At 47.8% G+C, this 14,658-nt stretch overlaps 1 protein-coding gene across 1 annotated transcript in view; it reads left to right on the top strand.

Moving 5' to 3' along the window:
• The first annotated feature begins 2,837 nt into the window (after positions 1-2,837).
• LOC147748407 (volume-regulated anion channel subunit LRRC8D-like) overlaps positions 2,838-14,658 on the top strand; it is a 62,785-nt gene continuing 50,964 nt past the window's right edge. Inside the window, exon 1 of the mRNA XM_086961232.1 lies at positions 2,838-3,440. The gene's annotated coding sequence lies outside the window, so the exon portion shown is untranslated. The remainder of the gene's footprint in view (positions 3,441-14,658) is intronic.

A 14,658-nucleotide genomic window follows, 5' to 3' on the forward strand; every position in this document is an offset into this window, starting at 1 on the left:
CCCCATATGCTTCATACTCTTCTATATGTGGCGGAGAGGCGTAAGGTGCTACCACCTGTGACACAGGTGGTCTTTACGTTTTGGAGGCAATGTTTGCGTCAGATGGGGTGGTGGCAGACCCTGACCGAAGAAACTCCCCTTTGGCATAATGGCCGCCTACCTGGCCTAGCAGCACTACAAGGCTTTGCAGGCCGGGACAGCATCGGGATCTCTAAATTGGGGGATGTCATGTCAGGGACGTCACTCAAGTCATTCCGGGAGCTGAGCACAGAGTATAATATGCCCTGTACCCAATTCTTCCGCTATCTACAGTTCCTTCATGCTCTGGCCCCACACCTGGAGGGACTGGCCTCCCTTCCAGAGTTTAACCCCCTAGAAGCTAGGGTTTTCATGGGCGATATTGAGACTAAGAAAATATCAAGCATTTACCAATCTCTGATCATACACTGCTCCTCCACACTGCAGAAGTTGAGGGAGACCTTGGAGGAAGATGTTGGGACACTGGAGGAGGAGGAGGATTGGAATGAGGCTCTGGCAAGTCCCAGAGGTGCAGCCATATCGGTCCGTCTAAGGTTAATCCACTTTAAATACCTACACAGGGTGTACTTCACTAGGCGAAGGCTGTGGCAGGCGGGCCTCATTGTATCCCCGGACTGTACTAGATGTGGTCGGGGTGGAAACTTTCCTGCATATGGTGTGGAGCTGTAGCCAACTAGACAGGTTCTGGAATGAGGTATGGAATAGTCTGGATGAAGCACTTGGGTGGGTGCTCCCACGTACGCCACGCCTCGGCCTTCTGCATGTGCTGGATGGGGTGGGGGGTAACCTCTACAAGAGACATTTATTATTGCTAGGGCTTACAGTGGCCAAAAGAGATATAGCCAGGGCGTTGAAGGACCCAAGGGCCCCGTCAATAGTAGCGTGGAAGAGGGGACTAGACTTTTGCATGGGGCTGGAGAAGCCCATATTTCTGGCCCAGGGATGCCCTCGTAAACACTATAAAATCTGGCAGCGGTGGGCCGACTTCAGGGGTATATGGCTCGAACCTCCGCCAGAACAAGACCCAATACCGGATCTATGAGAGTGCTGTGTTGATAGATGTCTATATATTGATTGCCAAGAAGTTAGTAACCGTGGAAGGGGGGGGGTTCCGGGAGAGGTGGGGGGTGGGATAGTTGGGGGGGGGGCTGTTTATGGTATTGATTATGTTCATTTATTTCATATGCAAAAACTCTGATGGATTACGATGTCACATATATGTATCTTTGCCTGGCAGATATCTCTGGGGTACAGAGCTCTGCGATTTCCATGTGATAAATCTAGCACATCCCATTCTGCAGCTCTTTCTTCAGTAGCCATTATAAGATTTAACTACAAGACTCCTGCTAACAGCATATTTTTTTTTTCTGAGGCCTCCTGTTGATGACCAATTTTAGATCAGTGATCTCCCACCTTTTCCGTAAAAAGAGCTTTGCATGTTAAATTAAATTCATTCAGATCTACTAATATTATTAGTGATGTAATAATGACCATATAACACAAGATTACATCAATGTGGCTGCCATATGCAAGATCATGAGCGATGATCACCTCAGTCTCTGCATAGATGCCAGCAAAATTGTAGAAAAGGCTTTGTCAATAGTGGAATGCCTCTACTTGGGTCATGCATAACAACCATTGCTGCAATGCCAAGGACACTGAGGTGGTAGTAATAATTCTCCCCAACACTGTATGATTTATCACTCACATATCAGTGTTAACTATATTGGGGATTTTCATCCATTTTTCTCTTAACAACTTATGATTTCTAAAAATGCACACTTTTTTTGTCTCAAACACACACTTTACAATTTTGGCATTTATATATTTATTCAACCAAGCAAAGGCTTCTGATTTAGTAAGGATGGGCTGCCCACAGGACAGCTGCATAGAGGTAGCAGGAGAGCTTCCACTAGCTCCAGGGGCAGGCTGGCCGTACCAGGTGTTACGCGTTTCCCCGGGAGGCATGAAGGTTGGAGGCCGGTTTTGTTACTGTGGGCTGGTTTTGCAGTGGTGATGCAATATACTTTCATATTTCACTATACTAATTCACCACTAATCCTTTAAGGGTTCCGGAGTTGTGTGTTCCTCACTGAAAAAGCGCTTCAACACCTCATCAGGGATAGCAAGCGCTATATAAATGCAAACCTTTTCCCTCTTCTATCCCTCCACTATCCTTATCAATCCAAATAACTGACTAACACATCCACCATTCAAATGGCTTTCATATTGCACTATACTAATTCACCAGTAATCCTTTGTGGGTTCCCGAGTAGTGTGATACTTGCTGAAAAAGTGCTTCTACACCTCGTCAGGGGTAGTAACTGCTATATAAATGCAAACCTTTTCCCTCCTCTATCCCTCCACTATACTTATCAATCCAAATAACTGACTAACATACCCACCACTCAAATTACTTTCATATTGCACCATACTAATTCACCACTAATCCTTTATGGGTTCTGGAGTAGTGTGATACTTGCTGAAAAAGCGCTTCTGCGCCTCACCCAATGCGCCTTTTCAGCATATTCTTCGTGCTGAATGCCACCTTAACCTATGGAACCATGGCCCCCTTATTTGAAATGCAGCTGCCAAGTAAAGCCTCGTGTGCACCACATTCCGCCACTCTTCACTTTTATGCTCCACCCTTTTAGCATGCTGAGATTTGAAGTTTCTGGTTGTCTAGTCTAAGCTTAATCCTACAAGTCCCAGCATGCAAAGTGCTGTTAGTTAACGAAACCAGGACTGGCAGAGCGAGTGACAAACATGTGAAGAGGCCGCTTGACAGTTACGAGGCTCTTAAAAGCCCTGCTCCTGAAGAGATAAGCTCTTCAAGGCGCCTGTTTGAACATGTTGCACTTGCAGGAGAGAACTATAAACTGTGAGCCATCCACAGGCTGCTGGGCCCGGCACTCCCGCAAGATAACTCTGACGAAGAGGAGGAGGTTCCGAACCCGCGGAGAGGAAATCGAGCACGTTCTGCAGACTTTGTCTCACATTCGCAACGTGGTGTGGTTTCTATTTCAGAGCCTCCAGGGAGCCCTTGTTTTGATTAAAAGCAGGAAGTTTACTACAATCACGACCCCCGCCCCTTTCGCGCAGTCCTTGGCGGGAATCCCTGCCTCCTCTGCTGGGATGTTTTGTTCCTGGTTTTAATGGCCTTTATTTTTAGAGGGAGACTTTTTCCCTGGGGCGCGAGGCGCTGCCTTGGCGATTACAAAGGGAAGCGGGTCACGTGGCCCGGGGCCAGGGCTCCGCGCCAAGGGAGCCCAAGGTTTGGGAAGCGCTGAGTCGCTGCAACAACCGGACGGGAGCCAGGGAGGCGCAGTCCGGCCACCGCGACCAGAGCATCGGCGTCGACTCAGACCCCACCGGACGATGCCAGGCTGTCGGCGGCAACGGTAAGTCGGACCGCACTGCTGGTACCCAAACAGGCCAATTTTAACGTGCCCACGCTGTTGCTCTTGCAAAAGGGATTTTATACAAAGGGAACACAGAATCCGGCATCTGGGGTGTGTGCTCGGCAGAGTTTCCCTCCCTTGAGCTGTTGTTAAACGCAGGGCATGGCTTTAACCATTGGCGCTCCGGTCCTGGGAGCTGGTGGCCGGCCAGCACCTCGGAAGTATGTGGCATCAACATGTGGAGAGATTTTTTTTCTGGTGCGCTTTTAACAGTTCTTTGTAATTTTTATTACCATGTGGGCGGCTGTGAGCGCTTGGTTAACACGAAGTGTGTCACCGCTTCCTGGCGTTCATGCAAGACCAAACTTTTGTCGTTACATCTGTGGCAGCTTATGTCTGCTAGTTTGATTTTGCGCTAAAAATGAGCCTTTTGGCCACGCCGGAGTGTCATGCCATATTCCTTGATCTGATTGGCTGTGGATACAATTGGGAACGTTAAACATTGGTTTCTGTTGAATTCTATGGATATTGTACTTAATCGATATGGCTGGCTGCAATCAGACTGGCAGAGTTAAACGGGTACTAAACAGTCAATTAGTGAGGGTGAAAGCTGTGGTATCCGCAACTCGTTGGTCACACACAGCGAGTCACGGCCGTTCAACTTCGCTTATGACTATTGGTGACAACATGACGCCATGTCACCAGACACACCTTTTCCAGTGCTGGAATTTGATTTCATATCTCAGTGCGTTACGGGGGTTATAGTCTTCTTGTTTCATTTTAATTGAGCCAATTGGAGAATATGTAACAGGAAAGTCCAATGATAGAAGAGCCGTGTGTCCCAGTAGTGACATGGCGACATCTCGTCAGCCATGACTGTATCTGCGAGTCACTTCTTTATCGTATGATCCGAACAAATCCGTTCTCAATTGTTTCTCGAAGTCTAGGCGGTGAATCCAGCCCTGCAATGTTTTCCGTGTCCATTCATGTCTAGCTGCTCCACTCCACGATATTGCTTTGTTTTTATTATAATACCAGTACTACACGTCCCAGAATGCAAAGGGGAAAAAACCTAAGCTGGAGCACCTAGTCATGCATAGACCATGGAAACCTGCAGCTACGCGTGCCATGGCCTTCGAGCTACATGCAGGGAGCTCCAGGGACCCTAGCCAAGCACAGAGCTTAATTTAAGCCGGTGGGCCGACCGGCACTTAATTTTACCACCTCAGAGGTATACCCAGGGTAAGAGAGAGAACGCACAAACAGAGGAAAGAAGATCGAATGGAATTATAGAAAAAGAGTTCAGAGAAACAAAGCAGGGATGAGAGGGAACCTGCTAGAGCAATAAAGGGGCAGGGAGTGGCTGGTCGTGGACTATAGAGGCAATGAGCTGGAATAACGACGACGCAGCCTTGGTAACCATTGCACCACCGACGTCCGATAGCCCCGCTGTGGGCCCGGGCACTTATTCGTTTACACTTTAAGCACTATGCGGGCCCAGCATGACCATGCTATAGTCTTACGCAGCAGCACTCACGGACTGCGCAGCAAAGCTGTCATTTTCATAAACAGTGCAGTGTGCACGCCATGCCCTTAGTGCCAGGACGTGCGTTGGTAAAGCACTGCAGTGCTCTGTGGGCGCCCAGCATGACTGCGTCATCCTTTGTTGGAGCGGTTCAGTGCCCACTTCAGCCCTGGAATGTCTGGGTGACGGCTCATGTGTGGTCTAGCGCTGGCATGGCAGAGCCATGTTTTGGTCAGTAAGTGGAATGCACGTTGCAGACCACCTGGCACGAATAGCCCCTGGTTTCTTGAAGCAGTGCGTGCAGTGTGCCCCGCACAGCAAGGCCATTCGTTAGCCAGGCAGAGATATGTCCCGCATGAAATTGCACCCCAATGTTTGGACAGTCTGTGCCGTGTGCTCAGCTTGGCCCATATGACAGTAACACGCGCTAGCCCCCTTCCTTGCCGTCCCTTGGCCCCTGCTGGCATACATCTACAAAACCGTCATGCGCGTGAGGCAGCTGGGGCAGGTCTCGGAATGTTTGTGTTCAGGGGGCTGCCCCTGCTGATCCAGGAAGTGATCAGTGAACACTAAAGAGACTCCTTTAGCCTCGTTTAATTCACTGCCATCAGCTGGGGCGCCACATTTCTCTCGGCCCGGGGCGCTATCTCGGCTCTGGCTGCATGCGTGCACCTGTGCGCTCACGTGCCGCCGCCCGACACTTAGGCGAGTGCTGCCTGCGGCCGTGGATTCCTTGCAGAGAGCGCGTGCGTACAGCCTCCTCCAGGCACGTCTGACACGAGAATCAAAGACGCTTCAAGACCGATTTTTATCTCCAGCTTAATCACAGTTTCCGAGTTTCTTGGAGGGAAGCCCCACAGGTTCTTGCTGGGCACTAATTCCATGGCACGTGGCGTCTCCTGGCATCTTTGGGTTTTATCTAGCCCTTTATTGACAAACAACACCAACAATGGTGTGGAGAGACAAGAGGGCAAAACCACGCGCTGCCCCACTTATCAAACGAGAAGCGTGTTTATTCGTCATCCAACCCTCACAGCCTGTAAACATGCCGGTGCGTCACTTTTAACATGGGAAAAAGTGACGCACCGGTGACGCAAGGCTTTCATAAATGAGGCCCGTAGTATTTGCTACATGACAGCAGAGCGCTGTCCAGAGTCCAAGGCAAAGATACAGTCCACAAGTGATTGTGGGGCAGCTGCGGAAGTGGACTGTTCCTGCACCATGATGTAGGTTTCTTTGAGGAGAGGCATCTTTCGCCCTTTCTTAAATTGACACAGGGTGGGGTGGGGTGGGGTGGGGGTGGGGGTGGGGGGCGGTCCTGATGGATGTTCTTCCACATACTCGGTGCACACCTAGAGAATGACTGTTGCCTTAGTTTGCTCATTTTCCTACCTTCAGTCTGGTGGTGCCCTAGCTGTGCCTGTGCGAGAGCCATCGAAAGTGGTGAGCTTGGCTTGTCAGCCGATAGGAAGGGGTATGAGGGTTCCAGTGCTTATGACTTTTCAGGTGATGTAGCTGATTTTGAAGATGGTGCAGGCTTGCAGGTGGTGGATTCCATGGTGGCCAGAGACAAACTGGGCTTTTGCCTTATAGGGCTATGAGACCTAACTAAAAGCAGCGGACAGTGTGCCTGGCACAGTGTGACGGACTAGATGACCAAGCAGTTCTGTTAGCTCTCAATGCTGAAAAAGCATTTGACTCACTGTAGTCGGTGTACATGCTGGCCATCCTATGGAAGAAGGGCTTTGGCCCGAACTTCCTGTCTTTGGTTGGGCAGCTGTATAGGGACCCCGTGGCCAGGGTTGGTGTCAGCGGAGTGTTCTCAAGAAAATTTGGTATGTCCAGGGGTAGTAGGCCAGGGTGTCCGCTGTCTCACCTGCTTTTCACAGTGGCATTTGAGCCCCTGGTGGCCTGGATCCGCACGCATGCCCAGATTCGTGTTTTCCAGTGGGACCTTGTGTGGAAGAACGTATCCTGTTATACCTAGCAGACCCACAAAGTTCCATACTGAATATATTTAAGAATCTTAGATATTTTTGGATCCTATGCAGGGATCCGCATTTATTGGCACAAATCGGTGGCCTCCCCACTGTGAGGGTAGTCGGGAGTGGAGACACCTCCTCAACTGGGAGACTGGGTTTTCAATATCTTTGAATCTTTAACACTGGATCCAGATATTTTTCTCTAACATAACCTGACGAGGACCTGGTGGCATATAGAAACATGGAGCAGTCATGTAGACTCCCACACTCTTTACTGGGACAGGTGGCTCGGCAAAATGATTTATGTATCCACATTCTTCTATGTCTTGCAAAATACCCCTTTTGATGTCCGAGATACATTTTTCTAGGTTGTCGATGTAGCTATACGGGTGCTGTTGTGGGATGGAGGGGTGCCCAGAATTGCCCTGTTGACCTTGGCCAGACGTCCCGCAGATGGGGAGATCTCCCTTCCGAGTTTCCGCCTTTACTACTGGACCACACAGCTTCTACTGATAAACGATTGGGCTTTGTGGATGCAAGATGAACCCTCCCTGATGGCAGATAGGCATGCAGTGGAGCCGGAATGTAATGTCTGCAGACTGTATGGAGGGAGGGGGCTGACCCCCCTGCCCTCTCAGACAACAGTGTTTGTTAAGACATTGACTGGGTGACCCCGGGCTGTGGGATGGCAGGGCAGATTGACATTGGAGTGCCATTGTGGGACTCTGACCTCCTTAGCAACTTGCTCAGGATTGGGGGAGATATGAGAAATTGTATTTGCTCGGAAACTCCAAGTTGGGGGACGTCTGGAAAGATGGGGGAGGCCAACTCCTACAGTATCAACGATTGAGATCTCATGGGTAGGTGTATAGCACTCCAGAAGGAGGGGACAGAGCAATCTCCACTAGACTGGGTGCGCCTCTGACGAGTGACGCAGTACCTCTAAATTTATTCTACTCTCCTTCACAATAGCCTCCCACTACTTAATACGCTCTGAGAGAAATGGAAGAGGGACCAGCAGCGGCTGGCATGACTCGCGGGTAGGGGGGCTAGGAGGGGTTGCAAGGAGGGGGTTGTGATTGAGGGAAGGAATTTTTTTTTCTTTTTTTTTTTTTACAAAAATCACTTACTTTGTCTCTACCCAGTCCTGCGTCGCTTCTCCTATTTCTGATTTCAGGAAGCAAGGCGCAAGGCTCCCTCCCCTGAGCCGTTCACAATGCTGCAATTGCAGCGTTGTGACTGGTCTGAGTGCCGTGAGACGGCACTCAGCAATGGGCTGTAGGGGTGGCCCTGTTCTCCATGCAGGCTGTAATGCAGCCTGAATGGAGAAGTGCGAAAGTGAGCATGACTGGTTGGCCGGCCTTTGAGGGCCGACCAAACTGTCACTGCACACTTTTAGGAGTGGGCAAACCCCTCCTCTTCTGCCCTGCTTGCCGATCAGAGCAGCCCCACCGCCGCAAAGCAGGCAAACATAAAATGATAATAACTGAAAGTTATTATAATGTCATGTTTTTGCTTCTGCATTGCTTGAAAGCAGTGGAGCAACGCTCCTTCGCCATAGTGGTTGATAACCAGGGTAGGTAGCGATCTGGGCAGATTTCCGGTTAATATAACTGAAACTTTTTCACAGGGCATATTATACTAGGACCTGATAATTCCAAATGCGTATGTTTGCCGATGGCCGTTGTCTCCGGGGCAGTCAGTTGAGGGGTTCTCGGATTCACGCTATTTGGGATTGTCCGGGGGTCCGAGCATAATAAGAGAAGAAAAGGGACCGTTTATCGGAGGAAATAATTTTTAGAGTGACTATTGCTCAGTAATTTATCTCCAAGGCATATGTGGGGGGGAGCAATCAATTGATCGTTAAGCTATGCTCTTTAGTAATGTTGTCCTGATGGTGGCATGGAGAAATTTGATTAGAAACTGGGGGAAGAGATTGCTGCCAACCCTGTAGGATTGGGAAGAAAGTATGGATTGGTGTATGGGTGCAGAGAAGTTAGTGTACCAAGCAAGGGACTGTCCAAGTAAATTTGACAACATATGGGGCCCTTGAATGGCAATAAGAGACGTGACATGACATGGGTACGGAAGTGGCTGGGGGTGCAGCAAAGAACTACAATGGATAGTTCCGCTGAGGGTTGGAGTCCATCCGGGACTATTAAAGAGGTTATTTTTTATGTATGCTTGATCTCTTGTCTTGTACAGCTGGGGGTGGATCTGTTGTCTATTTCTGTATGAAACTTAATAAAAGTATCTTCCTCAAAAAAATAAAAAGGATGGTGCAGGTTGGGAAAGGAAGCCAGTGAGGCCCCATTAGGGTGAGAAGATGTGGTCATATGGCTTGAGGTCCTTAATGAGCCCTACCAGAAGTATTCTGGATACCCTTATGGATGGGGAAGTGTGGAGTTAGGCAGGCCTTGGCTGCATCCAAATCTGGATGTCAGCCTCCTGAAGAGTGAAGTTGTATTCCTCTGTTCTGGCACAATTGGAGCATGAAGCACCTCAGCTTTGTTCAATGCTGCATCTTATGCACCAAGCCGCTTGGCTGCTGCATAGACTACAATCTGGCCTTCAAGGATCACTTGAAGTAGGAAGACCTAGCAGCTTGGTTCCAAATCCGCTGTCTACGCAAAACCAAACCCTTTCTGCCCCCAATACTTCACAATTTATGCCCTGGACTTGTTCCTTGTAAACAGTGACAACACCCTACCAGCAGACCTGGCCCGCCGGAACGCTGGCAGGTCACAATGCAACCAGTGGGCTAATATTTACTTATTTCTTGTAACAATGCACTCCATGTCAATGAACCGTTTATTCAGTGTAAATATACAGAGTTAATGCAGTTTACTTTGGAACAGATGCATCAGTCCACTCAACACTCTAGTCACCCACACTGGATTCTGGTACTGTTCCAGCACAGGTAGTGACTCATTTTTAATATTATTATTGTGTACCGTGCTGGCTTGTGACAGATTGTGTCTACGAAGGATGTTACGGTAACTAGATGTCTCTTACTTGGATGGTGAACACAGGGAACAGTGGTTCAAAGTGGACACATTCTACAACAAATTCACAAATATCTGGATACGGAATATAAAACCAGTGATACATTGAATGGTAACTATCCAGCCAAACAATCCTAAAAAGAAAAACCATCCACTATAATGTAAAAAAAAGTTAATTTAATTCCTTGCACCAATATTTTCACTTAACAAAGAAAATAATTTGTTGTCAAAGAAATTATCACGTAGTGCACAAGTGAAGTGGAGGAAATAAGTTGTATATAAAAATTCAAAATGGCCGATTCAGGACTTGGGGGTAATATAGAGGGGGCCAGTTGCAAAAAGGAGGCTCGAACTAGGAAAAGGCACCAGAAAGGCAGGTCCCGGACACTAGCTGTATAAATGTCAACAACAGTTCCACCTTTGGATCAATGATCAGGACCGAGGTAAAGTCAGAGCACATTTCGACTGTTGAAAAGCTGTAAAGGTACTAGTAAGGCTGGACATATATAAGTGGGGTGAGGATTGGATTTACATCAGACCAGTAGCCTGCAGCAGTCAAGAGAAGCAGTTTAATTAATGCAGTCATACCCAGTGGTTCCTTCTTTTAGGAAAACTGCAACCGGCCCTTCCTTATGATTCGACTGAATGCTTATTTTTTAGCATCACCGGAAGCCACCCTTGACATTGCACTAGTTCTAGTGTCTCTCTCAACTACAGCCAGATCAATGGCTTCTCTTATATGTCCAGCCCCCACTCTGCTACAATCCCCCTCTTCTATGCACATTTCACTCCCAAGGGGTATCCAGGCACAGAGTTAGAAAGGCATGGCCTGATGGCCTGACCATCACTGGGGTGGTTAAAGTAGCCAGGTTTTCGATTTTATTCTGAAGTCAAGAATAGAACTGGTGGAGCAAGTGGATAAGGGTAGCTTGTTCTAAGCTTTAGGGGCTAGATAGAAAGAGCGAACGCCCCTCCCCCAACTTCTGGTGCGAAGGATGCGAGGCGTGTGAACAAACAAGATGGAGGTAGATCGCAGTCTTTTGGGAGGGCCGTGGAAGTGAATCCTATTGCTAAGGTATGGGGTAAGTAATTGCCAGCCTTGTAAGTATGACAAGACCACTTTGATATAAGCATGCATGTGGACGGGAAGTCAGTGGAGAGTTTGCAGATGATTTGAGACTGACGGTTGATGAAGATTAAGTACTAGCCTGGCGGCTGCATTCTGACCCACCTGTAGCCTCCGGAAGAGGTGGGCTGAGATGCCAACATAGAGAGAAATACCTCTATCTAGGCTGCTAGTTCCAAGCGCTTGAGTGACTATCTTTTTAGAGTTTAGTGGCACCCCCTTGAATATTTTTTGAGCATCAATAGGATGCCAAAACCACTGTCCTGTGATTGGTCATTGCAAGCTCGCTGTCGATAATGATGCCTATGTTCCTAGTTAATTGCGTTGGTTGAGGAGGAGGTCCTAGATCTACAGGCCATCAGGAATTAAACCAGTTATGTCTTAAAAAAATGACTACTTCTGTTTCATCACAGTTGAGTTGAAGGCACTTAATGCACCCATTTGGCTACCTTTGTCATGGAACAGGTAAAGATGGCCCAGGCATTTTGGTTACTTCAGAAAGTTAATGGATCAACTGCATTCAAAATAATATTAAAGCCGAAAGGTCTGATAGTGGCTGCTAGTCAGGGCTGGACTGGGAAACCAGAAGCAGCTCTGGCATAAGTACTCAAAGCAGTCACACCTCCTTAATAAAAAAAAGATATATATATATATATATATATATATATATATATTTTTTATCTCGAAGGTGTCCACCTTTTGAGTAGCACGCGAACAGCAGCTTGGTTTATGTATAGGTGAGGATGGGGATCCACTCGTAGACGCCGCTCCGTACGGGATCTGCCCGACGCGTTTCGAAGCTCCATCTGCTTCTCTTCAGGGGCTTTAACGGAAGCGGTGTGCGCAACCGCCGACCCACTTCCCCATTTTATGTATAACACACCCACCGATGGGAGGCTCAAATGAGACTGTGCATTCTGGGAAGTGTGGTCCGGGAAGCACACAATCCAGTCCTGTATGGACTCCACAAGTGGGCCTGTCCTCGATTCCAAGTACGACTTCTGCTTCACTGTAGTGACCCCCAGGGTACCGGGGTGGTGCATACTCCGCAGCTGGACGGCCTCGTATAAATCAAAGCTCGAAGGTGTCCACCTTTGAGTAGCACGCGAACAGCAGCTTGGTTTATGTATAGGTGAGGACGGGGATCCACTCGTAGACGATTGCGATTGGCAAGAAACAACGGGAATGAAGACGTCCCATTGCTGGCCGTTCATTGGCCAAGGATACACCTATCAAATGGCAGGACTGTTTAAAAGACTGTGGCCAATCATCGATGGCTTTTCTGCACTGATGAAGGCAGAAGCCAGAAACGCGTCTCCGGATACGACTAAGCCCACTAATGCCCCGTGTGTGTACCGAAGTTGCCATGTGTTTGTTGATCTTTAAAGCGGCTCCACCTCCGCTTTTCGGTTGCACCCGCCGAGAGTTCGGCTGGCCCTGGGTGGAATGGTGTCTTTCTATTAATTTGGGCTGCCAGAAACGCCGCTAACAGATACTGTCGACCGAGTAGGTCGTTGCTTATACAAAGCAGGAGTGTCTCTCTAATACGTGGGGCACTCACAGGTGTGGAGCGGCAGGCGAGGGGACACAGGACCACAGCAAGTGCAGCTGTCATTTGATTTCGACGATGGGTGCGCCATGAACATTGCGATTGGCAAGAAACAACGGGAATGAAGACGCCCCATTGCTGGCTGTTCATTGGCCAAGGATACACCTATCAAATGGCAGGACTGTTTAAAAGACTGTGGCCAATCATCGATGGCTTTTCCGCACTGATGAAGGCAGAAGCCAGAAACGCGTCTGCGGATACGACTAAGCCCACTAATGCCCCGTGTGTGTACCGAAGTTGCCATGTGTTTGTTGATAGATATATATATATATATATATATATATATATAAAACCATCTCAAATAATACTGTGGAACTATATTGTACTTTTTGCATAGAGTGACATTTCATTGTATTTATAGTGTTTGTCTAAATTTGATTTACACATTATTTGCGAAATATAAAAATGAAATGTTAAATGTAAATGCGAAATGTAGCACCACACTCCCACAGACAGGAGTAGTATGTCTTTAATTTCTGTGAAATTCTGACATCACGTGACTGGGCGGGCTGATTGGGTGTGCACTGCATTATAAAATTAAAAAACTCTATCTGGCTCACTTGCATGTGAACAAGGGCTTTTCAAGCCCGAAAAGCGTAGCGCCCTCTTGCCTACCGGCTTTCCTGCAATAAAGTTCCTGTGAAGCGCATCTGGTGGTCCGTCTCCTATATTTCCTCGCCGGTTTGACTCCCGTCTGATTCGGAAGTGGTGTTTGGAGTTTCCGCATATATATATATATATATATATATATATATATATATATATATATATATATATTATATAATCTCTCTGTGTATTAATAAAACTTACTGATGCTGATTCGTTGTGGTCCGTCTCCCTTTGCTTGCTGGTGTGCTAGGCTGTGCCTGAGACGCCGAGAGATTCGAGGAGGAGCTACACGGTATATGTATGTATATATATATATATATATATATATTCTCCTCTCCCTCCTCCCCTCTCTCCTTCTCTTATCACATTTACTCGACTTGCCCCTTCTCTCTCTCTCTCTCTCTCTCTCTCTCTCTCTCTCTCTCTCTCTCTCTCTCTCTCTCTCTCTCTCTCTCTCTCTCTCTCTCTCTCTCTCTCTCTCTCTCTCTCTCTCTCTCTCTCTCTCTCTCGATATAGAAAGTGAAAGAAGCACCAGAAGAATCAACTCCCCTAAAAAAAAACGATCTCCAGCACACAGGGGAAATGCATAGTGGAAGAAAAGGCCTGTCCAGACCTGCTAGTAGCAGTGCCATGTAAATATTACAAAGGGTGAGTTTGAGGACGCAGCACAGGATGCTGACTGGGTCTGAATGAAACAGGGGGAGAAAAACAGCTAGGGTCTGATGAGAAAGAAAAAGAATAGAAACACTAAAGTCCCGCGAGGCACCTGCCCATGTCATGTAGGAGCTTCAGGGGAATGAAGTGGGACATCTTATCGAATGCTGCTGATGGACCTTGAAGAAGAAGGCAGGCGCTTGCTTCCTTGTCAATAATGAAGCAGATGTCATCAGTGGCAGTTTAGGTGCTGTGGGTTGCCCCTGAAACCAACCGTATGGGATCGAGAAGGTGGCGAGATGCGAGGTAACACATAGCTTGACGTTTGTCAAGTAGATGAGTCTGTAGTTGGCCAAGATCTTTGGGAGGGTTTCTTGAGTAAGAACAAAACCATAACAACTTCAATTCCATAAGATAGGAAGCCAAGTGAAGGACTGAAAAGAGGGGTGAAGGTCGCACAAGTGGGTTTATGTCCTAGTGAGAAGTTGTGATGGGGGCAGGGGTCGCTAGGTGATCTAGATGTAACCGAGAGCATGGATCTGATTACATCCTCTGTATTGAGAGGTGAAAAAGTAGGCAGAGCTGGCCCACTGGAAGTAGTGGAAGCTAGGTTGATGAAATCTAAAAAGTATTAGCAAGGTTTAGATCCAAACTTTTCGTAAAAGCACTTGATTTTCTTATGAAAGTGACAGGAGAGGGCCATGCTGA

This window comes from Lissotriton vulgaris, chromosome 1_1 (assembly GCF_964263255.1).
Source record: "Lissotriton vulgaris chromosome 1_1, aLisVul1.2, whole genome shotgun sequence".
Lineage (NCBI taxonomy): Eukaryota > Metazoa > Chordata > Amphibia > Caudata > Salamandridae > Lissotriton > Lissotriton vulgaris.